Raw genomic sequence first — 26208 nt, 5'->3', positions numbered from 1 at the left:
AGTTAACAGAAACCAAGAAGAAGAAGAAGAAGAAGAAGAAGAAGAAGTTAATAAAAAACAAGAAGGAGATAAGGAAGAAGTTAAGAGAAATCAAGAAGAAAAAGAAGAAGAAGAAGAAGTTGAGAAAGGACGAGAAGAAGAAGAAGTTAATAAAAGGCAAGAAGAAGAAAGGGAAGAGAGAAAGGGGAAACAGAAAGAGGAGAAAGTAGCTGAAGAAAATGAAGAAGAAGAAGAAGATGAGAAAGTAGCTGGAGCAAAGGAAGAAGTTAAGAGAAATCAAGAAGAAGAAGAAGAAGTTGAGAAAGGACGAGAAGAAGAAGAAGTTAATATAAAGCAAGAAGAAGAAAAGGAAGAGAGAAAGGGGAAACAGAAAGATGAGAAAGTAGCTGGAGAAAAGGAAGAAGTTAACAGAAACCAAGAAGAAGAAGAAGAAGAAGAAGAATAAGTTAATAAAAAACAAGAAGGAGATAAGGAAGAAGTTAAGAGAAATCAAGAAGAAGAAGAAGTAGCTTAGAAAGGGCAAGAAGTTAAGAAAAGAAGGAAGTTAAGAAAGGACGAAGAAGAAGAAGTTGATAAAAAGCAAAAGGAAGAGGAAGAAGGAGTTAATAAAAAGCAAGGCGAAGAAGAAGTTAATAAAAGGCAAGAAGAAGAAGAAAAAGGAGAAACTAAGGAAGGTAAGAAAAGGCAAAAGGAAGAAGAAGCTAAGATAATGCAAGAAGAGGAAGAAGAAGCTGGAGAAAAGATAAGGGCTGAAGCAAAGGTCAAGAAGAAAAGGGCAGAAGAGGAAGCTAATAAGAAGCAGAGAGAAGAAAAAACCATGACAAAAAATATGAAAGATTACTTATCAACGGAAGAATTTGGTTTCAAATTAGACTGCGCCCTACCAAAGTCCAAGGACGAAGAAAGAGCGCTGCAGATCATGAAGGAAACCTTTAGAAAAAGGGAAAAGGGCTACGAGATAGGGCTACTGCGGAAGACGGAAGACATAAATTTGCCCGAAAGCTATGGCCAAGCTTTGAGACGATTACAAAGTTTGGAAAGAAAGCTGGCACAAGATGATATATTTAAAAAAATGGTATCACGAGGACGATGAGCCTCCTACACCCAATCATTTCCTAATTGGATGTTCAGGAGAAGCGGAACCAACCCAGAATGAGGTATCGGAAGCCGAAGCATTAAAAACAGATTGGAAGAAAGCCCAATGGGTTGCTCGAAAAATACTGGTCTAGGTTGATAAAAGAATATCTGCCTCGATTAGTAAAACGCGAAAAATGGTTACAGCCAGTTAAAAAACTACGAGTTGGTGATATTGTAGCATTCCCGGACGAGCAGACACGCGGAAGGTGGTTAAAGGGAGTAATTACGCAGGCGCAAGAAGGCAAGGACGATCAGGTGCATTCCGTAACGATAAGAGTAGGAAGATTGTTTATGAAAAGACCTGCGGTAAAGGTCGCACAGCTGGAAGTTCGCGCACCAGGAAAGGAAGAGTAGGACATAATTCCGTCAGCTATTTTTTTGTAACACCTCTACGAGGAATTACGGGAGAGAGGATGTCGCTGACGGGAAATATGTCCTTTCCATAACCCGCTGTTCACTGTGTCCTTAGGAGAGAGCGTAGCTTATCTCTCGGTAATAAGAGAGTACGTAGCGGAGCTATAAGCCTACGCAAGAGGGTTCAGGGATTATAGGATAAAACAGGAGATCAGGATTATCGCTCTCTCGCGCCGCTTCTTAGTGAAGCGGCAAGTGAGAGGGAGCAAATCTGCGTGATTAGAGAACGGAAGAATGGATAAATGCGTGGCGCCAACTTCCTCGTAACATGCTTAACGCTCTCGCTAGCTTCCTAATGGGAAGCGAGAGGGACGGAAGTTAAGCGTCACTCCTTATCTCGCTTGCTGCGCAGGCTAAGATTTAGGAGTAAGGAATTGGCAAGGAATTGGCGCAATAAAATTGAAAAATGTAACGAAACTTTAGCAAACTTCAATGTGTTATAGAAACGGCGATGAGATGATAAAAATTATAGGAAATAGTTAAAATTGATAGGCTAGGATTGTGATTAAGTATTAAAAGCAGGGTGGTTAGGAGTAGGGTGGTAGGCGAAGAGGCCAAAATCTACATTACGAGTCGCTAGCATATGTATCGCTAGCAGAACACAACAACAAAAGACGGCTACGGGGAGGTAGACCGGAAATAAACAAGCTTCTCACAACCGGAAACGAAAAGCCTTTTTATTTCGGTTGGCTGCGGCGTGGCTAGCATAGTTACTACCTACTCTCACCCTCGGTCGGAGTTTGATACTCCAGTCCGAGAGCTCGACACGGGTTTATCGCCCTGCTGTGCTGGGAACACTGGCGGTGGAAAACCCGTCCATGCAGAAACCGAAATCGTTTATCACATTCATGCACGCACTAAACAACATCATAATCAACATGAATGCTATCGGTCAACCCGAATACTTAAACGACCAACGTCTCTTAAAGGACTTGGCCAATAAGATACCAGCAAATTTGAAAGAAAAATGGTATAAACACATCCTTGCTCAGAAACATAAGGAGGGCAGGACCAAGTTAAGAACAGTGGAAGATTTTGCCAATTGGCTGAAGCCCGAAGAAGAGTTAGCTATCATGTTGGCTGCCGATGATGCGAATAATGTGATAAGTTCACAAACGCGTCAACAAAATCAGCAACTGGCTAACCGTAATTTTAGACCTCAACCACGCCCACAATTTATTTCGAATCCATATTCGCAACCTAGAAGAGGTGCTATTTGTTTACTTTGTGGTCAAAACCACAGAACGCCAGAATGCTATCAATTTAAAAGCATGCCGATTGAAGGAAGGTGGGAAACAGTTAGGCGTACAGGTATATGCACTAACTGTTGCAACCAAACTAATCACGTTGCACAAAACTGCCTCCTGCCTCCTCAGTGTCGGCAATACGGATGCAGAGGAAGGCATCATAACTTATTACATAGAGCAAATCCTACCGGGCTGAGACAGGTTGAGAACGTCAACACGCATCATGGTTCCGATCTACCTGATTTGTTTTTTCAAATATTACCAGTAACGCTTCGGCATAACGAGCAGGAAGTTCATACGTTCGCCTTCATGGATACTGGATCATCCGTGAGCCTGATACATCGGGATCTGAAGGAGGAGTTACAAGTGAAAGGATCCCCCCGACCATTTTCTCTAGCGTGGACTAACGGCTCAATTCAGGATGAGCCTGATAGTCAAACCGTTTCCATTTCGATAAAAAATCAGGCTGGCAAATTTATAAACCTTGATGGTCTTAGAACCGTTGAGTCCATGGTATTGCCAAAACAAACAGTCAACGCGATTGAACTGACAAGAAGGTACCAATATTTGAGAGGCATTGACTTGCCGAATTATCGTGATGGTACTCCGAAGATAATAATCGGATTACCGCATGCGCACCTAATGTGTGCATTAAGAACAAGGGCTGGCCGCTCAGGCGGACCTATAGCTATTCAAACCCACTTGGGATGGGTGTTATTAGGGGCAAAAGGTTCGCATACTAAGCGAGCTAAATTATTTTCTATAATAGAATCGAAGAAGAAGCAGGCAGAGGTAGAGGCTAAGCAAAAGAAGACAGATGAAGAGATAAAAGGGAAACAGAAAGAGGAGAAAGTAGCTGAAGAAAATGAAGAAGAAGAAGGTGAGAAAGTAGCTGGAGAAAAGGAAGAAGTTAAGAGAAATCAAGAAGAAGAAGAAGAAGATGAGAAAGTAGCTGGAGAAAAGGAAGAAGTTAAGAGAAATCAAGAAGAAGAAGAAGAAGAAGAAGAAGAAGTTAAGAAAGGACGAGAAGAAGAAGTTAATAAAAGGCAAGAAGAAGAAAGGGAAGAGAGAAAGGGGAAACAGAAAGAGGAGAAAGTAGCTGAAGAAAATGAAGAAGAAGAAGAAGCTATGAAAGTAGCTGGAGAAAAAGAAGAAGTTAAGAGAAATCAAGAAGAAGAAGAAGAAGTTGAGAAAGGACGAGAATAAGAAGAAGTTAATATAAAGCAAGAAGGAGAAAAGGAAGAGATAAAGGGGAAACAGGAAGAGAAGAAAGTAGCTGGAGAAAAGGAAGAAGTTAACAGAAACCAAGAAGAAGAAGAAGAAGAAGAAGAAGTTCATAAAAAACAAGAAGGAGATAAGGAAGAAGTTAAGAGAAATCAAGAAGAAGAAGAAGAAGAAGCTAAGAAAGGGCAAGAAGTTAAGAAAAGAAGGAAGTTAAGAAAGGACGAAGAAGTAGAAGTTGAGAAATAGCAAAAGGAAGAGGAAGAAGGAGTTAATAAAAAGCAAGGCGAAGAAGAAGTTAATAAAAGGCAAGAAGAAGAAGAAAAAGGAGAAGCTAAAGAAGGTAAGAAAAGGCAAAAGGAAGAAGAAGCTAAGAAAATGCAAGAAGAGGAAGAAGAAGCTGGAGAAAAGATAAGGGCTGAAGCAAAGGTCAAGAAGAAAAGGGCAGAAGAGGAAGCTAATAAGAAGCAGAGAGAAGAAAAAACCATGGCAAAAAATATGAAAGATTACTTATCAACGGAAGAATTTGGTGTCAAATTAGACTGCGCCCTACCAAAGTCCAAGGACGAAGAAAGAGCGCTGCAGATCATGAAGGAAACCTTTAGAAAAAGGGAAAAGGGCTACGAGATAGGGCTACTGCGGAAGACGGAAGACATAAATTTGCCCGAAAGCTATGGCCAAGCTTTGAGACGATTACAAAGTTTGGAAAGAAAGCTGGCACAAGATGATATATTTAAAAAAATGGTATCACGAGGACGATGAGCCTCCTACACCCAATCATTTCCTAATTGGATGTTCAGGAGAAGCGGAACCAACCCAGAATGAGGTATCGGAAGCCGAAGCATTAAAAACAGATTGGAAGAAAGCCCAATGGGTTGCTCGAAAAATACTGGTCTAGGTGGATAAAAGAATATCTGCCTCGATTAGTAAAACGCGAAAAATGGTTACAGCCAGTTAAAAAACTACGAGTTGGTGATATTGTAGCATTCCCGGACGAGCAGACACGCGGAAGGTGGTTAAAGGGAGTAATTACGCAGGCGCAAGAAGGCAAGGACGATCAGGTGCGTTCCGTAACGATAAGAGTAGGAAGATTGTTTATTAAAAGACCTGCGGTAAAGGTCGCACAGCTGGAAGTTCGCGCACCAGGAAAGGAAGAGTAGGACATAATTCCGTCAGCTATTTTTTTGTAACACCTCTACGAGGAATCACGGGAGAGAGGATGTCGCTGACGGGAAATATGTCCTTTCCATAACCCGCTGTTCACTGTGTCCTTAGGAGAGAGCGTAGCTTATCTCTCGGTAATAAGAGAGTACGTAGCGGAGCTATAAGCCTACGCCAGAGGGTTCAGGGATTATAGGATAAAACAGGAGATCAGGATTATCGCTCTCTCGCGCCGCTTCTTAGTGAAGCGGCAAGTGAGAGGGAGCAAATCTGCGTGATTAGAGAACGGAAGAATGGATAAATGCGTGGCGCGAACTTCCTCGTAACATGCTTAACGCTCTCGCTAGCTTCCTAATGGGAAGCGAGAGGGACGGAAGTTAAGCGTCACTCCTTATCTCGCTTGCTGCGCAGGCTAAGATTTAGGAGTAAGGAATTGGCAAGGAATTGGCGCAATAAAATTGAAAAATGTAACGAAACTTTAGCAAACTTCAATGTATCATAGAAACGGCGATGAGATGATAAAAATTATAGGAAATAGTTAAAATTGATAGGCTAGGATTGTGATTAAGTATTAAAAGCAGGGTGGTAGGCGAAGAGGCCAAAAGCTACATTACGAGTCGCTAGCATATGTATCGCTAGCAGAACACAACAACAAAAGACGGCTACGGGGAGGTAGACCGGAAACAAACAAGCTTCTCACAACCGGAAACGAAAAGCCTTTTTATTTCGGTTGGCTGCGGCGTGGCTAGCATAGTTACTACCTACTCTCACCCTCGGTCGGAGTTTGATACTCCAGTCCGAGAGTTCGACACGGGTTTATCGCCCTGCTGTGCTGGGAACACTGGCGGTGGAAAACCCGTCCATGCAGAAACCTAAATCGTTTATCACATTCATGCACGCACTAAACAACATCATAATCAACATGAATGCTATCGGTCAACCCGAATACTTAAACGACCAACGTCTCTTAAAGGACTTGGCCAATAAGATACCAGCAAATTTGAAAGAAAAATGGTATAAACACATCCTTGCTCTAAAACATAAGGAGGGCAGGACCAAGTTAAGAACAGTGGAAGATTTTGCCAATTGGCTGAAGCCCGAAGAAGAGTTAGCTATCATGTTGGCTGCCGATGATGCGAATAATGTGATAAGTTCACAAACGCGTCAACAAAATCAGCAACTGGCTAACCGTAATTTTAGACCTCAACCACGCCCACAATTTAATTCGAATCTATATTCGCAACCTAGAAGAGGTGCTATTTGTTTACTTTGTGGTCAAAACCACAGAACGCCAGAATGCTATCAATTTAAAAGCATGCGGATTGAAGGAAGGTGGGAAACAGTTAGGCGTATGGGTATATGCACTAACTGTTGCAACCAAACTAATCACGTTGCACAAAACTGCCCCTTGCCTCCTCAGTGTCGGCAATACGGATGCAGAGGAAGGCATCATAACTTATTACATAGAGCAAATCCTACCGGGCTAAGACAGGTTGAGAACGTCAACACGCATCATGGTTCCGATCTACCTGATTTGTTTTTTCAAATAATACCAGTAACGCTTCGGCATAACGAGCAGGAAGTTCATACGTTCGCCTTCATGGATACTGGATCATCCGTGAGCCTGATACATCGGGATCTGAAGGAGGAGTTACAAGTGAAAGGATCCCCCCGACCATTTTCTCTAGCGTGGACTAACGGCTCAATTCAGGATGAGCCTGATAGTCAAACCGTTTCCATTTCGATAAAAAATCAGGCTGGCAAATTTATAAACCTTGATGGTCTTAGAACCGTTGAGTCCATGGTATTGCCAAAACAAACAGTCAACGCGATTGAACTGAAAAGAAGGTACCAATATTTGAGAGGCATTGACTTGCCGAATTATCGTGATGGTACTCCGAAGATAATAATCGGATTACCGCATGCGCACCTAATGTGTGCATTAAGAACAAGGGCTGGCCGCTCAGGCGGACCTATAGCTATTCAAACCCACTTGGGATGGGTGTTATTAGGGCCAAAAGTTCGCATACTAAGCGAGCTAAATTATTTTCTATAATAGAATCGAAGAAGAAGCAGGCAGAGGTAGAGGCTAAGCAAAAGAACACAGATGAAGAGATAAAAGGGAAACAGGAAGAGGATAAAGTAGCTGAAGAAAATGAAGAAAAAGAAGGTGAGAAAGTAGCTGGAGAAAAGGAAGAAGTTAAGAGAAATCAAGAAGAAGAAGATGAGAAAGTAGCTGGAGAAAAGGAAGAAGTTAAGAGAAATCAAGAAGAAGAAGAAGAAGAAGAAGAAGTTAAGAAAGGACGAGAAGAAGAAGTTAATAAAAGGCAAGAAGAAAAAAGGGAAGAGAGAAAGGGGAAACAGAAAGAGGAGAAAGTAGCTGAAGAAAATGAAGAAGAAGAAGAAGGTGAGAAAGTAGCTGGAGAAAAAGAAGAAGTTAAGAGAAATCAAGAAGAAGAAGAAGTTGAGAAAGGACGAGAAAAAGAAGAAGTTAATATAAAGCAAGAAGAAGAAAAGGAAGAGAGAAAGGGGAAACAGAAAGATGAGAAAGTAGCTGGAGAAAGGGAAGAAGTTAACAGAAACCAAGAAGGAGAAGAAGAAGAAGAAGAAGAAGAAGAAGAAGAAGAAGTTAATAAAAAAAACAAGAAGGAGATAAGGAAGAAGTTAAGAGAAATCAAGAAGAAGAAGAAGAAGCTAAGAAAGGCCAATAAGTTAAGAAAAGAAGGAAGTTAAGAAAGGACGAAGAAGAAGAAGTTGATAAAAAGCAAAAGGAAGAGGAAGAAGGAGTTAATAAAAAGCAAGGCGAAGAAGAAGTTAATAAAAGGCAAGAAGAAGAAGAAAAAGGAGAAACTAAGGAAGGTAAGAAAAGGCAAAAGGAAGAAGAAGCTAAGAAAATGCAAGAAGAGGAAGAAGAAGCTGGAGAAAAGATAAGGGCTGAAGCAAAGGTCAAGAAGAAAAGGGCAGAAGAGGAAGCTAATAAGAAGCAGAGAGAAGAAAAAACCATGGCAAAAAATATGAAAGATTACTTATCAACGGAAGAATTTGGTGTCAAATTAGACTGCGCCCTACCAAAGTCCAAGGACGAAGAAAGAGCGCTGCAGATCATGAAGGAAACCTTTAGAAAAAGGGAAAAGGGCTACGAGATAGGGCTACTGCGGAAGACGGAAGACATAAATGTGCCCGAAAGCTATGGCCAAGCTTTGAGACGATTACAAAGTTTGGAAAGAAAGCTGGCACAAGATGATATATTTAAAAAAATGGTATCACGAGGACGATGAGCCTCCTACACCCAATCATTTCCTAATTGGATGTTCAGGAGAAGCGGAACCAACCCAGAATGAGGTATCGGAAGCCGAAGCATTAAAAACAGATTGGAAGAAAGCCCAATGGGTTGCTCGAAAAATACTGGTCTAGGTGGATAAAAGAATATCTGCCTCGATTAGTAAAACGCGAAAAATGGTTACAGCCAGTTAAAAAACTACGAGTTGGTGATATTGTAGCATTCCCGGACGAGCAGACACGCGGAAGGTGGTTAAAGGGAGTAATTACGCAGGCGCAAGAAGGCAAGGACGATCAGGTGCATTCCGTAACGATAAGAGTAGGAAGATTGTTTATTAAAAGACCTGCGGTAAAGGTCGCACAGCTGGAAGTTCGCGCACCAGGAAAGGAAGAGTAGGACATAATTCCGTCAGCTATTTTTTTGTAACACCTCTACGAGGAATTACGGGAGAGAGGATGTCGCTGACGGGAAATATGTCCTTTCAATAACCCGCTGTTCACTGTGTCCTTAGGAGAGAGCGTAGCTTATCTCTCGGTAATAAGAGAGTACGTAGTGGAGCTATAAGCCTACGCAAGAGGGTTCAGGGATTATAGGATAAAACAGGAGATCAGGATTATCGCTCTCTCGCGCCGCTTCTTAGTGAAGCGGCAAGTGAGAGGGAGCAAATCTGCGTGATTAGAGAACGGAAGAATGGATAAATGCGTGGCGCCAACTTCCTCGTAACATGCTTAACGCTCTCGCTAGCTTCCTAATGGGAAGCGAGAGGGACGGAAGTTAAGCGTCACTCCTTATCTCGCTTGCTGCGCAGGCTAAGATTTAGGAGTAAGGAATTGGCAAGGAATTGGCGCAATAAAATTGAAAAATGTAACGAAACTTTAGCAAATTTCAATGTATCATAGAAACGGCGATGAGATGATAAAAATTATAGGAAATAGTTAAAATTGATAGGCTAGGATTGTGATTAAGTATTAAAGGCAGGGTGGTTAGGAGTAGGGTGGTAGGCGAAGAGGCCAAAATCTACATTACGAGTCGCTAGCATATGTATCGCTAGCAGAACACAACAACAAAAGACGGCTACGGGGAGGTAGAACCGGAAATAAACAAGCTTCTCACAACCGGAAACGAAAAGCCTTTTTATTTCGGTTGGCTGCGGCGTGGCTAGCATAGTTACTACCTACTCTCACCCTCGGTCGGAGTTTGATACTCCAGTCCGAGAGCTCGACACGGGTTTATCGCCCTGCTGTGCTGGGAACACTGGCGGTGGAAAACCCGTCCATGCAGAAACCTAAATCGTTTATCACATTCATGCACGCACTAAACAACATCATAATCAACATGAATGCTATCGGTCAACCCGAATACTTAAACGACCAACGTCTCTTAAAGGACTTGGCCAATAAGATACCAGCAAATTTGAAAGAAAAATGGTATAAACACATCCTTGCTCAGAAACATAAGGAGGGCAGGACCAAGTTAAGAACAGTGGAAGATTTTGCCAATTGGCTGAAGCCCGAAGAAGAGTTAGCTATCATGTTGGCTGCCGATGATGCGAATAATGTGATAAGTTCACAAACGCGTCAACAAAATCAGCAACTGGCTAACCGTAATTTTAGACCTCAACCACGCCCACAATTTAATTCGAATCTATATTCGCAACCTAGAAGAGGTGCTATTTGTTTACTTTGTGGTCAAAACCACAGAACGCCAGAATGCTATCAATTTAAAAGCATGCCGATTGAAGGAAGGTGGGAAACAGTTAGGCGTATAGGTATATGCACTAACTGTTGCAACCAAACTAATCACGTTGCACAAAACTGCCTCCTGCCTCCTCATTGTCGGCAATACGGATGCAGAGGAAGGCATCATAACTTATTACATAGAGCAAATCCTACCGGGCTGAGACAGGTTGAGAACGTCAACACGCATCATGGTTCCGATCTACCTGATTTGTTTTTTCAAATAATACCAGTAACGCTTCGGCATAACGAGCAGGAAGTTCATACGTTCGCTTTCATGGATACTGGATCATCCGTGAGCCTGATACATCGGGATCTGAAGGAGGAGTTACAAGTAAAAGGATCCCCCCGACCATTTTCTCTAGCGTGGACTAACGGCTCAATTCAGGATGAGCCTGATAGTCAAACCGTTTCCATTTCGATAAAAAATCAGGCTGGCAAATTTATAAACCTTGATGGTCTTAGAACCGTTGAGTCCATGGTATTGCCAAAACAAACAGTCAACGCGATTGAACTAAAAAGAAGGTACCAATATTTGAGAGGCATTGACTTGCCGAATTATCGTGATGGTACTCCGAAGATAATAATCGGATTACCGCATGCGCACCTAATGTGTGCATTAAGAACAAGGGCTGGCCGCTCAGGCGGACCTATAGCTATTCAAACCCACTTGGGATGGGTGTTATTAGGGGCCAAAGGTTCGCATACTAAGCGAGCTAAATTATTTTCTATAATAGAATCGAAGAAGAAGCAGGCAGAGGTAAAGGCTAAGCAAAAGAAGACAGATGAAGAGATAAAAGGGAAACAGGAAGAGGATAAAGTAGCTGAAGAAAATGAAGAAGAAGAAGGTAAGAAAGTAGCTGGAGAAAAAAAAGAAGTTAAGAGAAATCAAGAAGAAGAAGAAGAAGTTAAGAAAGGACGAGAAGAAGAAGAAGTTAGTTAGAAGGAAGAGAGAAAGGGGAAACAGAAAGATGAGAAAGTAGCTGGAGAAAGGGAAGAAGTTAACAGAAACCAAGAAGAAGAAGAAAAAGAAGAAGAAGAAGAAGTTAATAAAAAACAAGAAGAAGATAAGGAAGAAGTTAAGAGAAATCAAGAAGAAGAAGAAGTAGCTAAGAAAGGGCAAGAAGTTAAGAAAAGAAAGAAGTTAAGAAAGGACGAAGAAGAAGAAGTTGATAGAAAGCAAAAGGAAGATTAAGAAGGAGTTAATAAAAAGCAAGGCGAAGAAGAAGTTAATAAAAGGCAAGAAGAAGAAGAAAAAGGAGAAACTAAGGAAGGTAAGAAAAGGCAAAAGGAAGAAGAAGCTAAGAAAATGCAAGAAGAGGAAGAAGAAGCTGGAGAAAAGATAAGGGCTGAAGCAAAGGTCAAGAAGAAAAGGGCAGAAGAGGAAGCTAATAAGAAGCAGAGAGAAGAAAAAACCATGGCAAAAAATATGAAAGATTACTTATCAACGGAAGAATTTGGTGTCAAATTAGACTGCGCCCTACCAAAGTCCAAGGACGAAGAAAGAGCGCTGCAGATCATGAAGGAAACCTTTAGAAAAAGGGAAAAGGGCTACGAGATAGGGCTACTGCGGAAGACGGAAGACATAAATTTGCCCGAAAGCTATGGCCAAGCTTTGAGACGATTACAAAGCTTGGAAAGAAAGCTGGCACAAGATGATATATTTAAAAAAGTGGTATCACGAGGACGATGAGCCTCCTACACCCAATCATTTCCAAATTGGATGTTCAGGAGAAGCGGAACCAACCCAGAATGAGGTATCGGAAGCCGAAGCATTAAAAACAGATTGGAAGAAAGCCCAATGGGTTGCTCGAAAAATACTGGTCTAGGTGGATAAAAGAATATCTGCCTCGATTAGTAAAACGCGAAAAATGGTTACAGCCAGTTAAAAAACTACGAGTTGGTGATATTGTAGCATTCCCGGACGAGCAGACACGCGAAAGGTGGTTAAAGGGAGTAATTACGCAGGCGCAAGAAGGCAAGGACGATCAGGTGCATTCCGTAACGATAAGAGTAGGAAGATTGTTTATGAAAAGACCTGCGGTAAAGGTCGCACAGCTGGAAGTTCGCGCACCAGGAAAGGAAGAGTAGGACATAATTCCGTCAGCTATTTTTTTGTAACACCTCTACGAGGAATTACGGGAGAGAGGATGTCGCTGACGGGAAATATGTCCTTTCCATAACCCGCTGTTCACTGTGTCCTTAGGAGAGAGCGTAGCTTATCTCTCGGTAATAAGAGAGTACGTAGCGGAGCTATAAGCCTACGCAAGAGGGTTCAGGGATTATAGGATAAAACAGGAGATCAGGATTATCGCTCTCTCGCGCCGCTTCTTAGTGAAGCGGCAAGTGAGAGGGAGCAAATCTGCGCGATTAGGGAACGGAAGAATGGATAAATGCGTGGCGCCAACTTCCTTGTAACATGCTTAACGCTCTCGCTAGCTTCCTAATGGGAAGCGAGAGGGACGGAAGTTAAGCGTCACTCCTTATCGCGCTTGCTGCGCAGGCTAAGATTTAGGAGTAAGGAATTGGCAAGGAATTGGCGCAATAACATTGAAAAATGTAACGAAACTTTAGCAAACTTCAATGTATCATAGAAACGGCGATGAGATGATAAAAATTATAGGAAATAGTTAAAATTGATAGGCTAGGATTGTGATTAAGTATTAAAGGCAGGGTGGTTAGGAGTAGGGTGGTAGGTGAAGAGGCCAAAATCTACATTACGAGTCGCTAGCATATGTATCGCTAGCAGAACACAACAACAAAAGACGGCAACGGGGAGGTAGACCGGAAATAAACAAGCTTCTCACAACCGGAAACGAAAAGCCTTTTTATTTCGGTTGGCTGCGGCGTGGCTAGCATAGTTACTACCTACTCTCACCCTCGGTCGGAGTTTGATACTCCAGTCCGAGAGCTCGACACGGGTTTATCGCCCTGCTGTGCTGGGAACACTGGCGGTGGAAAACCCGTCCATGCAGAAACCTAAATCGTTTATCACATTCATGCACGCACTAAACAACATCATAATCAACATGAATGCTATCGGTCAACCCGAATACTTGAACGACCAACGTCTCTTAAAGGACTTGGCCAATAAGATACCAGCAAATTTGAAAGAAAAATGGTATAAACACATCCTTGCTCAGAAACATAAGGAGGGCAGGACCAAGTTAAGAACAGTGGAAGATTTTGCCAATTGGCTGAAGCCCGAAGAAGAGTTAGCTATCATGTTGGCTGCCGATGATGCGAATAATGTGATCAGTTCACAAACGCGTCAACAAAATCAGCAACTGGCTAGCCGTAATTTTAGACCTCAACCACGCCCACAATTTAATTCGAATCTATATTCGCAACCTAGAAGAGGTGCTATTTGTTTACTTTGTGGTCAAAACCACAGAACGCCAGAATGCTATCAATTCAAAAGCATGCGGATTGAAGGAAGGTGGGAAACAGTTACGCGTATAGGTATATGCACTAACTGTTGCAACCAAACTAATCACGTTGCACAAAACTGCCTCCTGCCTCCTCAGTGTCGGCAATACGGATGCAGAGGAAGGCATCATAACTTATTACATAGAGCAAATCCTACCGGGCTAAGACAGGTTGAGAACGTCAACACGCATCATGGTTCCGATCTACCTGATTTGTTTTTTCAAATAATACCAGTAACGCTTCGGCATAAGGAGCAGGAAGTTCATACGTTCGCCTTCATGGATACTGGATCATCCGTGAGTCTGATACATCGGGATCTGAAGGAGGAGTTACAAGTGAAAGGATCCCCCCGACCATTTTCTCTAGCGTGGACTAAGGGCTCAATTCAGGATGAGCCTGATAGTCAAACCGTTTCCATTTCGATAAAAAATCAGGCTGGCAAATTTATGAACCTTGATGGTCTTAGAACCGTTGAGTCCATGGTATTGCCAAAACAAACAGTCAACGCGATTGAACTGAAAAGAAGGTACCAATATTTGAGAGGCATTGACTTGCCGAATTATCGTGATGGTACTCCGAAGATAATAATCGGATTACCGCATGCGCACCTAATGTGTGCATTAAGAACAAGGGCTGGCCGCTCAGGCGGACCTATAGCTATTCAAACCCACTTGGGATGGGTGTTATTAGGGGCAAAAGGTTCGCATACTAAGCGAGCTAAATTATTTTCTATAATAGAATCGAAGAAGAAGCAGGCAGAGGTAGAGGCTAAGCAAAAGAAGACAGATGAAGAGAGAAAGGGGAAACAGAAAGAGGAGAAAGTAGCTGAAGAAAATGAAGAAGAAGAAGAAGGTAAGAAAGTAGCTGGAGAAAAAGAAGAAGTTAAGAGAAATCAAGAAGAAGAAGAAGTTGAGAAAGGACGAGAAGAAGAGGAAGTTAATATAAAGCAAGAAGAAGAAATGGAAGAGAGAAAGGGGAAACAGAAAGATGAGAAAGTAGCTGGAGAAAGGGAAGAAGTTAACAGAAACCAAGAAGAAGAAGAAGAAGAAGAAGTTAATAAAAACGAGAAGGAGATAAGGAAGAAGTTAAGAGAAATCACGAAGAAGAAGAAGAAGCTAAGAAGGGGCAAAAAGTTAAGAAAAGAAGGAAGTTAAGAAAGGACGAAGAAGAAGAAGTTGATAAAAAGCAAAAGGAAGAGGAAGAAGGAGTTAATAAAAAGCAAGGCGAAGAAGAAGTTAATAAAAGGCAAGAAGAAGAAGAAAAAGGAGAAACTAAAGAAGGTAAGAAAAGGCAAAAGGAAGAAGAAGCTAAGAAAATGCAAGAAGAGGAAGAAGAAGCTGGAGAAAAGATAAGGGCTGAAGCAAAGGTCAAGAAGAAAAGGGCAGAAGAGGAAGCTAATAAGAAGCAGAGAGAAGAAAAAACCATGGCAAAAAATATGAAAGATTACTTATCAACGGAAGAATTTGGTTTCAAATTAGACTGCGCCCTACCAAAGTCCAAGGACGAAGAAAGAGCGCTGCAGATCGTGAAGGAAACCTTTAGAAAAAGGGAAAAGGGCTACGAGATAGGGCTACTGCGGAAGACGGAAGACATAAATTTGCCCGAAAGCTATGGCCAAGCTTTGGGACGATTACAAAGTTTGGAAAGAAAGCTGGCACAAGATGATATATTTAAAAAAATGGTATCACGAGGACGATGAGCCTCCTACACCCAATCATTTCCTAATTGGATGTTTAGGAGAAGCGGAACCAACCCAGAATGAGGTATCGGAAGCCGAAGCATTAAAAACAGATTGGAAGAAAGCCCAATGGGTTGCTCGAAAAATACTGGTCTAGGTGGATAAAAGAATATCTGCCTCGATTAGTAAAACGCGAAAAATGGTTACAGCCAGTTAAAAAACTACGAGTTGGTGATATTGTAGCATTCCCGGACGAGCAGACACGCGGAAGGTGGTTAAAGGGAGTAATTACGCAGGCGCAAGAAGGCAAGGACGATCAGGTGCATTCCGTAACGATAAGAGTAGGAAGATTGTTTATTAAAAGACCTGCGGTAAAGGTCGCACAGCTGGAAGTTCGCGCACCAGGAAAGGAAGAGTAGGACATAATTCCGTCAGCTATTTTTTTGTAACACCTCTACGAGGAATTACGGGAGAGAGGATGTCGCTGACGGGAAATATGTCCTTTCAATAACCCGCTGTTCACTGTGTCCTTAGGAGAGAGCGTAGCTTATCTCTCGGTAATAAGAGAGTACGTAGCGGAGCTATAAGCCTACGCAAGAGGGTTCAGGGATTATAGGATAAAACAGGAGATCAGGATTATCGCTCTCTCGCGCCGCTTCTTAGTGAAGCGGCAAGTGAGAGGGAACAAATCTGCGTGATTAGAGAACGGAAGAATGGATAAATGCGTGGCGCCAACTTCCTCGTAACATGCTTAACGCTCTCGCTAGCTTCCTAATGGGAAGCGAGAGGGACGGAAGTTAAGCGTCACTCCTTATCTCGCTTGCTGCGCAGGCTAAGATTTAGGAGTAAGGAATTGGCAAGGAATTGGCGCAATAAAATTGAAAAATGTAACGAAACTTTAGCAAACTTCAATGTATCATAGAAACGGCGATGAGATGATAAAAATTATAGGAAATAGTTAAAATTGATAGGCTAGGATTGTGATTAAGTATTAAAGGCAGGGTGGTTAGGAGTAGGGTGGTAGGCGAAGAGGCCAAAATCTACATTACGAGTCGCTAGCATATGTATCGCTAGCAGAACACAACAACAAAAGACGGCTACGGGGAGGTAGACCGGAAATAAACAAACTTCTCACAACCGGAAACGAAAAGCCTTTTTATTTCGGTTGGCTGCGGCGTGGCTAGCATAGTTACTACCTACTCTCACCCTCGGTCGGAGTTTGATACTCCAGTCCGAGAGCTCGACACGGGTTTATCGCCCTGCTGTGCTGGGAACACTGGCGGTGGAAAACCCGTCCATGCAGAAACCTAAATCGTTTATCACATTCATGCACGCACTAAACAACATCATAATCAACATGAATGCTATCGGTCAACCCGAATACTTAAACGACCAACGTCTCTTAAAGGACTTGGCCAATAAGATACCAGCAAATTTGAACGAAAAATGGTATAAACACATCCTTGCTCAGAAACATAAGGAGGGCAGGACCAAGTTAAGAACAGTGGAAGATTTTGGCAATTGGCTGAAGCCCGAAGAAGAGTTAGCTATCATGTTGGCTGCCGATGATGCGAATAATGTGATAAGTTCACAAACGCGTCAACAAAATCAGCAACTGGCTAACCGTAATTTTAGACCTCAACCACGCCCACAATTTAATTCGAATCTATATTCGCAACCTAGAAGAGGTGCTATTTGTTTACTTTGTGGTCAAAACCACAGAACGCCAGAATGCTATCAGTTTAAAAGCATGCCGATTGAAGGAAGGTGGGAAACAGTTAGGCGTATAGGTATATGCACTAACTGTTGCAACCAAACTAATCACGTTGCACAAAACTGCCTCCTGCCTCCTCAGTGTCGGCAATACGGATGCAGAGGAAGGCATCATAACTTATTACATAGAGCAAATCCTACCGGGCTGAGAGAGGTTGAGAACGTCAACACGCATCATGGTTCCGATCTACCTGATTTGTTTTTTCAAATAATACCAGTAACGCTTCGGCATAACGAGCAGGAAGTTCATACGTTCGCCTTCATGGATACTGGATCATCCGTGAGCCTGATACATCGGGATCTGAAGGAGGAGTTACAAGTGAAAGGATCCCCCCGACCATTTTCTCTAGCGTGGACTAACGGCTCAATTCAGGATGAGCCTGATAGTCAAACCGTTTCCATTTCGATAAAAAATCAGGCTGGCAAATTTATAAACCTTGATGGTCTTAGAACCGTTGAGTCCATGGTATTGCCAAAACAAACAGTCAACGCGATTGAACTGAAAAGAAGGTACCAATATTTGAGAGGCATTGACTTGCCGAATTATCGTGATGGTACTCCGAAGATAATAATCGGATTACCGCATGCGCACCTAATGTGTGCATTAAGAACAAGGGCTGGCCGCTCAGGCGGACCTATAGCTATTCAAACCCACTTGGGATGGGTGTTATTAGGGGCCAAAGGTTCGCATACTAAGCGAGCTAAATTATTTTCTATAATAGAATCGAAGAAGAAGCAGGCAGAGGTAGAGGCTAAGCAAAAGAAGACAGATGAAGAGATAAAAGGGAAACAGAAAGAGGAGAAAGTAGCTGAAGAAAATGAAGAAAAAGAAGAAGGTAAGAAAGTAGCTGAAGAAAAAGAAGAAGTTAAGAGAAATCAAGAAGAAGAAGAAGAAGTTAAGAAAGTACGAGAAGAAGAAGTTAATAAAAGGCAAGAAGAAGAAGGGGAAGAGAGAAAGGGAAAACAGAAAGAGGAGAAAGTAGCTGAAGAAAATGAAGAAGAAGAAGAAGGTAAGAAAGTAGCTGGAGACAAAGAAGAAGTTAAGAGAAATCAAGAAGAAGAAGAAGAAGTTGAGAAGGGACGAGAAGAAGAAGAAGAAGTTAATATAAAGCAAGAAGAAGAAAAGGAAGAGAGAAAGGGGAAACAGAAAAATGAGAAAGTAGCTGGAGAAAGGGAAGAAGTTAACAGAAACCAAGAAGAAGAAGAGGAGGAAGAAGAAGAAGTTAATAAAAAACAAGAAGGAGATAAGGAAGAAGTTAAGAGAAATTAAGAAGAAGAAGAAGAAGCTAAGAAAGGGCAAGAAGTTAAGAAAAGAAGGAAGTTAAGAAAGGACGAAGAAGAAGAAGTTGATAAAAAGCAAAAGGAAGAGGAAGAAGGAGTTAATAAAAAGCAAGGCGAAGAAGAAGTTAATAAAAGGCAAGAAGAAGAAGAAAAAGGATAAACTAAGGAAGGTAAGAAAAGGCAAAAGGAAGAAAAAGCTAAAAAAATGCAAGAAGAGGAAGAAGAAGCTGGAGAAAAGATAAGGGCTGAAGCAAAGGTCAAGAAGAAAAGGGCAGAAGAGGAAGCTAATAAGAAGCAGAGAGAAGAAAAAACCATCGCAAAAAATATGAAAGATTACTTATCAACGGAAGAATTTGGTTTCAAATTAGACTGCGCCCTACCAAAGTCCAAGGATGAAGAAAGAGCGCTGCAGATAATGAAGGAAACCTTTATAAAAAGGGAAAAGGGCTACGAGATAGGGCTACTGCGGAAGACGGAAGACATAAGTTTGCCCGAAAGCTATGGCCAAGCTTTGAGACGATTACAAAGTTTGGAAAGAAAGCTGGCACAAGATGATATATTTAAAAAAATGGTATCACGAGGACGATGAGCCTCCTACACCCAATCATTTCCTAATTGGATGTTCAGGAGAAGCGAAACCAACCCAGAATGAGGTATCGGAAGCCGAAGCATTAAAAACAGATTGGAAGAAAGCCCAATGGGTTGCTCGAAAAATACTGGTCTAGGTGGATAAAAGAATATCTGCCTCGATTAGTAAAACGCGAAAAATGGTTACAGCCAGTTAAAAAACTACGAGTTGGTGATATTGTAGCATTCCCGGACGAGCAGACACGCGGAAGGTAGTTAAAGGGAGTAATTACGCAGGCGCAAGAAGGCAAGGACGATCAGGTGCATTCCGTAACGATAAGAGTAGGAAGATTGTTTATTAAAAGACCTGCGGTAAAGGTCGCACAGCTGGAAGTTCGCGCACCAGGAAAGGAAGAGTAGGACATAATTCCGTCAGCTATTTTTTTGTAACACCTCTACGAGGAATTACGGGAGAGAGGATGTCGCTGACGGGAAATATGTCCTTTCAATAACCCGCTGTTCACTGTGTCCTTAGGAGAGAGCGTAGCTTATCTCTCGGTAATAAGAGAGTACGTAGCGGAGCTATAAGCCTACGCAAGAGGGTTCAGGGATTATAGGATAAAACAGGAGATCAGGATTATCGCTCTCTCGCGCCGCTTCTTAGTGAAGCGGCAAGTGAGAGGGAGCAAATCTGCGTGATTAGAGAACGGAAGAATGGATAAATGCGTGGCGCCAACTTCCCCGTAACATGCTTAACGCTCTCGCTAGCTTCCTAATGGGAAGCGAGAGGGACGGAAGTTAAGCGTCACTCCTTATCTCGCTTGCTGCGCAGGCTAAGATTTAGGAGTAAGGAATTGGCAAGGAATTGGCGCAATAAAACTGTAAAATGTAACGAAACTTTAGCAAACTTCAATGTATCATAGAAACGGCGATGAGATGATAAAAATTATAGGAAATAGTTAAAATTGATAGGCTAGGATTGTGATTAAGTATTAAAGGCAGGGTGGTTACGAGTAGGGTGGTAGGCGAAGAGGCCAAAATCTACATTACGAGTCGCTAGCATATGTATCGCTAGCAGAACACAACAACAAAAGACGGCTACGGGGAGGTAGACCGGAAATAAACAAGCTTCTCATAACCGGAAACGAAAAGCCTTTTTATTTCGGTTGGCTGCGGCGTGGCTAGCATAGTTACTACCTACTCTCACCCTCGGTCGGAGTTTGATACTCCAGTCCGAGAGCTCGACACGGGTTTATCGCCCTGCTGTGCTGGGAACACTGGCGGTGGAAAACCCGTCCATGCAGAAACCTAAATCGTTTATCACATTCATGCACGCACTAAACAACATCATAATCAACATGAATGCTATCGGTCAACCCGAATACTTAAACGACCAACGTCTCTTAAAGGACTTGGCCAATAAGATACCAGCAAATTTGAAAGAGAAATGGTATAAACACATCCTTGCTCAGAAACATAAGGAGGGCAGGACCAAGTTAAGAACAGTGGAAGATTTTGGCAATTGGCTGAAGCCCGAAGAAGAGTTAGCTATCATGTTGGCTGCCGATGATGCGAATAGTGTGATAAGTGCACAAACGCATGAACAAAATCAGCAACTGGCTAACCGTAGTTTTAAACCTCCACCACGCCCACAATTTAATTCGAATCTATATTCGCAACCTAGAAGAGGTGCTATTTGTTTACTTTGTGGTCAAAACCACAGAACGCCAGAATGCTATCAATTTAAAAGCATGCCGATTGAAGGAAGGTGGGAAACAGTTAGGCGTATAGGTATATGCACTAACTGTTGCAACCAAACTAATCACGTTGCACAAAACTGCCTCCTGCCTCCTCAGTGTCGGCAATACGGATGCAGAGGAAGGCATCATAACTTATTACATAGAGCAAATCCTACCGGGCTAAGACAGGTTGAGAACGTCAACACGCATCATGGTTCCGATCTACCTGATTTGTTTTTTCAAATAATACCAGTAACGCTTCGGCATAACGAGCAGGAAGTTCATACGTTCGCCTTCATGGATACTGGATCATCCGTGAGCCTGATACATCGGGATCTGAAGGAGGAGTTACAAGTGAAAGGATCCCCCCGACCATTTTCTCTAGCGTGGACTAACGGCTCAATTCAGGATGAGCCTGATAGTCAAACCGTTTCCATTTCGATAAAAAATCAGGCTGGCAAATTTATAAACCTTGATGGTCTTAGAACCGTTGAGTCCATGGTATTGCCAAAACAAACAGTCAACGCGATTGAACTGAAAAGAAGGTACCAATATTTGAGAGGCATTGACTTGCCGAATTATCGTGATGGTACTCCGAAGTTAATAATCGGATTACCGCATGCGCACCTAATGTGTGCATTAAGAACAAGGGCTGGCCGCTCAGGCTCAGGCCGCTATAGCTATTCAAACCCACTTGGGATGGGTGTTATTAGGGGCAGAAGGTTCGCATACTAAGCGAGCTAAATTATTTTCTATAATAGAATCGAAGAAGAAGCAGGCAGAGGTAGAGGCTAAGCAAAAGAAGACAGATGAAGTGATAAAAGGGAAACAGGAAGAGGATAAAGTAGCTGAAGAAAATGAAGAAGAAGAAGAAGGTAAGAAAGTAGCTGGAGAAAAGGAAGAAGTTAAGAGAAATCAAGAAGAAGAAGAAGAAGTTGAGAAAGGACGAGAAGAAGAAGAAGTTAATATAAAGCAAGAAGAAGAAAAGGAAGAGAGAAAGGGGAAACAGAAAGATGAGAAAGTAGCTGGAGAAAGGGAAGAAGTTAACAGAAACCAAGAAGAAGAAGAAGAAGAAGAAGAAGAAGTTAATAAAAAAGAAGTTGAGAAAGGACGAGAAGAAGAAGAAGTTATTATAAAGCAAGAAGAAGAAAAGGAAGAGAGAAAGGGGAAACAGAAAAATGAGAAAGTAGCTGGAGAAAGGGAAGAAGTTAACAGAAACCAAGAAGAAGAAGAAGAAGAAGAAGAAGTTAATAAAAAAACAAGAAGAAGATAAGGAAGAAGTTAAGAGAAATCAAGAAGAAGAAGAAGAAGTAGCTAAGAAAGGGCAAGAAGTTAAGAAAAGAAGGAAGTTAAGAAAGGACGAAGAAGAAGAAGTTGATAAAAAGCAAAAGGAAGAGGAAGAAGGAGTTAATAAAAAGCAAGGCGAAGAAGAAGTTAATAAAAGGCAAGAAGAAGAAGAAAAAGGAGAAACTAAGGAAGGTAAGAAAAGGCAAAAGGAAGAAGAAGCTAAGAAAATGCAAGAAGAGGAAGAAGAAGCTGGAGAAAAGATAAGGGCTGAAGCAAAGGTCAAGAAGAAAAGGGCAGAAGAGGAAGCTAATAAGAAGCAGAGAGAAGAAAAAACCATGGCAAAAAATATGAAAGATTACTTATCAACGGAAGAATTTGGTTTCAAATTAGACTGCGCCCTACCAAAGTCCAAGGACGAAGAAAGAGCGCTGCGGATCATGAAGGAAACCTTTAGAAAAAGGGAAAAGGGCTACGAGATAGGGCTACTGCGGAAGACGGAAGACATAAATTTGCCTGAAAGCTATGGCCAAGCTTTGAGACGATTACAAAGTTTGGAAAGAAAGCTGGCACAAGATGATATATTTAAAAAAATGGTATCACGAGGACGATGAGCCTCGTACACCCAATCATTTCCTAATTGGATGTTCAGGAGAAGCGGAACCAACCCAGAATGAGGTATCGGAAGCCGAAGCATTAAAAACAGATTGGAAGAAAGCCCAATGGGTTGCTCGAAAAATACTGGTCTAGGTGGATAAAAGAATATCTGCCTCGATTAGTAAAACGCGAAAAATAGTTACAGCCAGTTAAAAAACTATGAGTTGGTGATATTGTAGCATTCCCGGACGAGCAGACACGCGGAAGGTGGTTAAAGGGAGTAATTACGCAGGCGCAAGAAGGCAAGGACGATCAGGTGCATTCCGTAACGATAAGAGTAGGAAGATTGTTTATGAAAAGACCTGCGGTAAAGGTCGCACAGCTGGAAGTTCGCGCACCAGGAAAGGAAGAGTAGGACATAATTCCGTCAGCTATTTTTTTGTAACACCTCTACGAGGAATTACGGGAGAGAGGATGTCGCTGACGGGAAATATGTCCTTTCAATAACCCGCTGTTCACTGTGTCCTTAGGAGAGAGCGTAGCTTATCTCTCGGTAATAAGAGAGTGCGTAGCGGAACTATAAGCCTACGCAAGAGGGTTCAGGGATTATAGGATAAAACAGGAGATCAGGATTATCGCTCTCTCGCGCCACTTCTTAGTGAAGCGGCAAGTGAGAGGGAGCAAATCTGCGTGATTAGAGAACGGAAGAATGGATAAATGCGTGGCGCCAACTTCCTCGTAACATGCTTAACGCTCTCGCTAGCTTCCTAATGGGAAGCGAGAGGGACGGAAGTTAAGCGTCACTCCTTATCTCGCTTGCTGCGCAGGCTAAGATTTAGGAGTAAGGAATTGGCAAGGAATTGGCGCAATAAAATTGAAAAATGTAACGAAACTTTAGCAAACTTCAATGTATCATAGAAACGGCGATGAGATGATAAAAATTATAGGAAATAGTTAAAATTGATAGGCTAGGATTGTGATTAAGTATTAAAAGCAGGGTGGTTAGGAGTAGGGTGGTAGGCGAAGAGGCCAAAATCTACATTACGAGTCGCTAGCATATGTATCGCTAGCAGAACACAACAACAAAAGACGGCTACGGGGAGGTAGACCGGAAATAAACAAGCTTCTCACAACCGGAAACGAAAAGCCTTTTTATTTCGGTTGGTTGCGACGTGGCTAGCATAGTTACTACCTACTCTCACCCTCGGTCGGAGTTTGATACTCCAGTCCGAGAGCTCGACACGGGTTTATCGCCCTGCTGTGCTGGGAACGCTGGCGGTGGAAAACCCGTCCATGCAGAAACCTAAATCGTTTATCACATTCATGCACGCACTAAACAACATCATAATCAACATGAATGCTATCGGTCAACCCGAATACTTAAACGACCAACGTCTCCTAAAGGACTTGGCCAATAAGATACCAGCAAATTTGAAAGAGAAATGGTATAAACACATCCTTGCTCAGAAACATAAGGAGGGCAGGACCAAGTTAAGAACAGTGGAAGATTTTGGCAATTGGCTGAAGCCCGAAGAAGAGTTAGCTATCATGTTGGCTGCCGATGATGCGAATAGTGTGATAAGTGCACAAACGCATGAACAAAATCAGCAACTGGCTAACCGTAATTTTAAACCTCCACCACGCCCACAATTTAATTCGAATCTATATTCGCAACCTAGAAGAGGTGCTATTTGTTTACTTTTTGGTCAAAACCACAGAACGCCAGAATACAATCAATTTAAAAGCATGCGGATTGAAGGAAGGTGGGAAACAGTTAGGCGTATAGGTATATGCACTAACTGTTGCAACCAAACTAATCACGTTGCACAAAACTGCCTCCTGCCTCCTCAGTGTCGGCAATACGGATGCAGAGGAAGGCATCATAACTTATTACATAGAGCAAATCCAACCGGGCTAAGACAGGTTGAGAACGTCAACACGCATCATGGTTCCGATCTACCTGATTTGTTTTTTCAAATAATACCAGTAACGCTTCGGCATAACGAGCAGGAAGTTCATACGTTCGCCTTCATGGATACTGGATCAGCCGTGAGCCTGATACATCGGGATCTGAAGGAGGAGTTACAAGTGAAAGGATCCCCCCGACCATTTTCTCTAGCGTGGACTAACGGCTCAATTCAGGATGAGCCTGATAGTCAAACCGTTTCCATTTCGATAAAAAATCAGGCTGGCAAATTTATAAACCTTGATGGTCTTAGAACCGTTGAGTCCATGGTATTGCCAAAACAAACAGTCAACGCGATTGAACTGAAAAGAAGGTACCAATATTTGAGAGGCATTGACTTGCCGAATTATCGTGATGGTACTCCGAAGTTAATAATCGGATTACCGCATGCGCACCTAATGTGTGCATTAAGAACAAGGGCTGGCCGCTCAGGCTCAGGCCGCTATAGCTATTCAAACCCACTTGGGATGGGTGTTATTAGGGGCAGAAGGTTCGCATACTAAGCGAGCTAAATTATTTTCTATAATAGAATCGAAGAAGAAGCAGGCAGAGGTAGAGGCTAAGCAAAAGAAGACAGATGAAGTGATAAAAGGGAAACAGGAAGAGGATAAAGTAGCTGAAGAAAATGAAGAAGAAGAAGAAGGTAAGAAAGTAGCTGGAGAAAAGGAAGAAGTTAAGAGAAATCAAGAAGAAGAAGAAGAAGTTGAGAAAGGACGAGAAGAAGAAGAAGTTAATATAAAGCAAGAAGAAGAAAAGGAAGAGAGAAAGGGGAAACAGAAAGATGAGAAAGTAGCTGGAGAAAGGGAAGAAGTTAACAGAAACCAAGAAGAAGAAGAAGAAGAAGAAGAAGAAGTTAATAAAAAAGAAGTTGAGAAAGGACGAGAAGAAGAAGAAGTTATTATAAAGCAAGAAGAAGAAAAGGAAGAGAGAAAGGGGAAACAGAAAAATGAGAAAGTAGCTGGAGAAAGGGAAGAAGTTAACAGAAACCAAGAAGAAGAAGAAGAAGAAGAAGTTAATAAAAAAACAAGAAGAAGATAAGGAAGAAGTTAAGAGAAATCAAGAAGAAGAAGAAGAAGTAGCTAAGAAAGGGCAAGAAGTTAAGAAAAGAAGGAAGTTAAGAAAGGACGAAGAAGAAGAAGTTGATAAAAAGCAAAAGGAAGAGGAAGAAGGAGTTAATAAAAAGCAAGGCGAAGAAGAAGTTAATAAAAGGCAAGAAGAAGAAGAAAAAGGAGAAACTAAGGAAGGTAAGAAAAGGCAAAAGGAAGAAGAAGCTAAGAAAATGCAAGAAGAGGAAGAAGAAGCTGGAGAAAAGATAAGGGCTGAAGCAAAGGTCAAGAAGAAAAGGGCAGAAGAGGAAGCTAATAAGAAGCAGAGAGAAGAAAAAACCATGGCAAAAAATATGAAAGATTACTTATCAACGGAAGAATTTGGTTTCAAATTAGACTGCGCCCTACCAAAGTCCAAGGACGAAGAAAGAGCGCTGCGGATCATGAAGGAAACCTTTAGAAAAAGGGAAAAGGGCTACGAGATAGGGCTACTGCGGAAGACGGAAGACATAAATTTGCCCGAAAGCTATGGCCAAGCTTTGAGACGATTACAAAGTTTGGAAAGAAAGCTGGCACAAGATGATATATTTAAAAAAATGGTATCACGAGGACGATGAGCCTCCTACACCCAATCATTTCCTAATTGGATGTT

The sequence above is a fragment of the Anopheles moucheti genome, unplaced genomic scaffold (assembly GCF_943734755.1).
Source record: "Anopheles moucheti unplaced genomic scaffold, idAnoMoucSN_F20_07 U1, whole genome shotgun sequence".
NCBI lineage: Eukaryota > Metazoa > Arthropoda > Insecta > Diptera > Culicidae > Anopheles > Anopheles moucheti.
Note: the sequence above shows the minus strand (reverse complement) of the source record.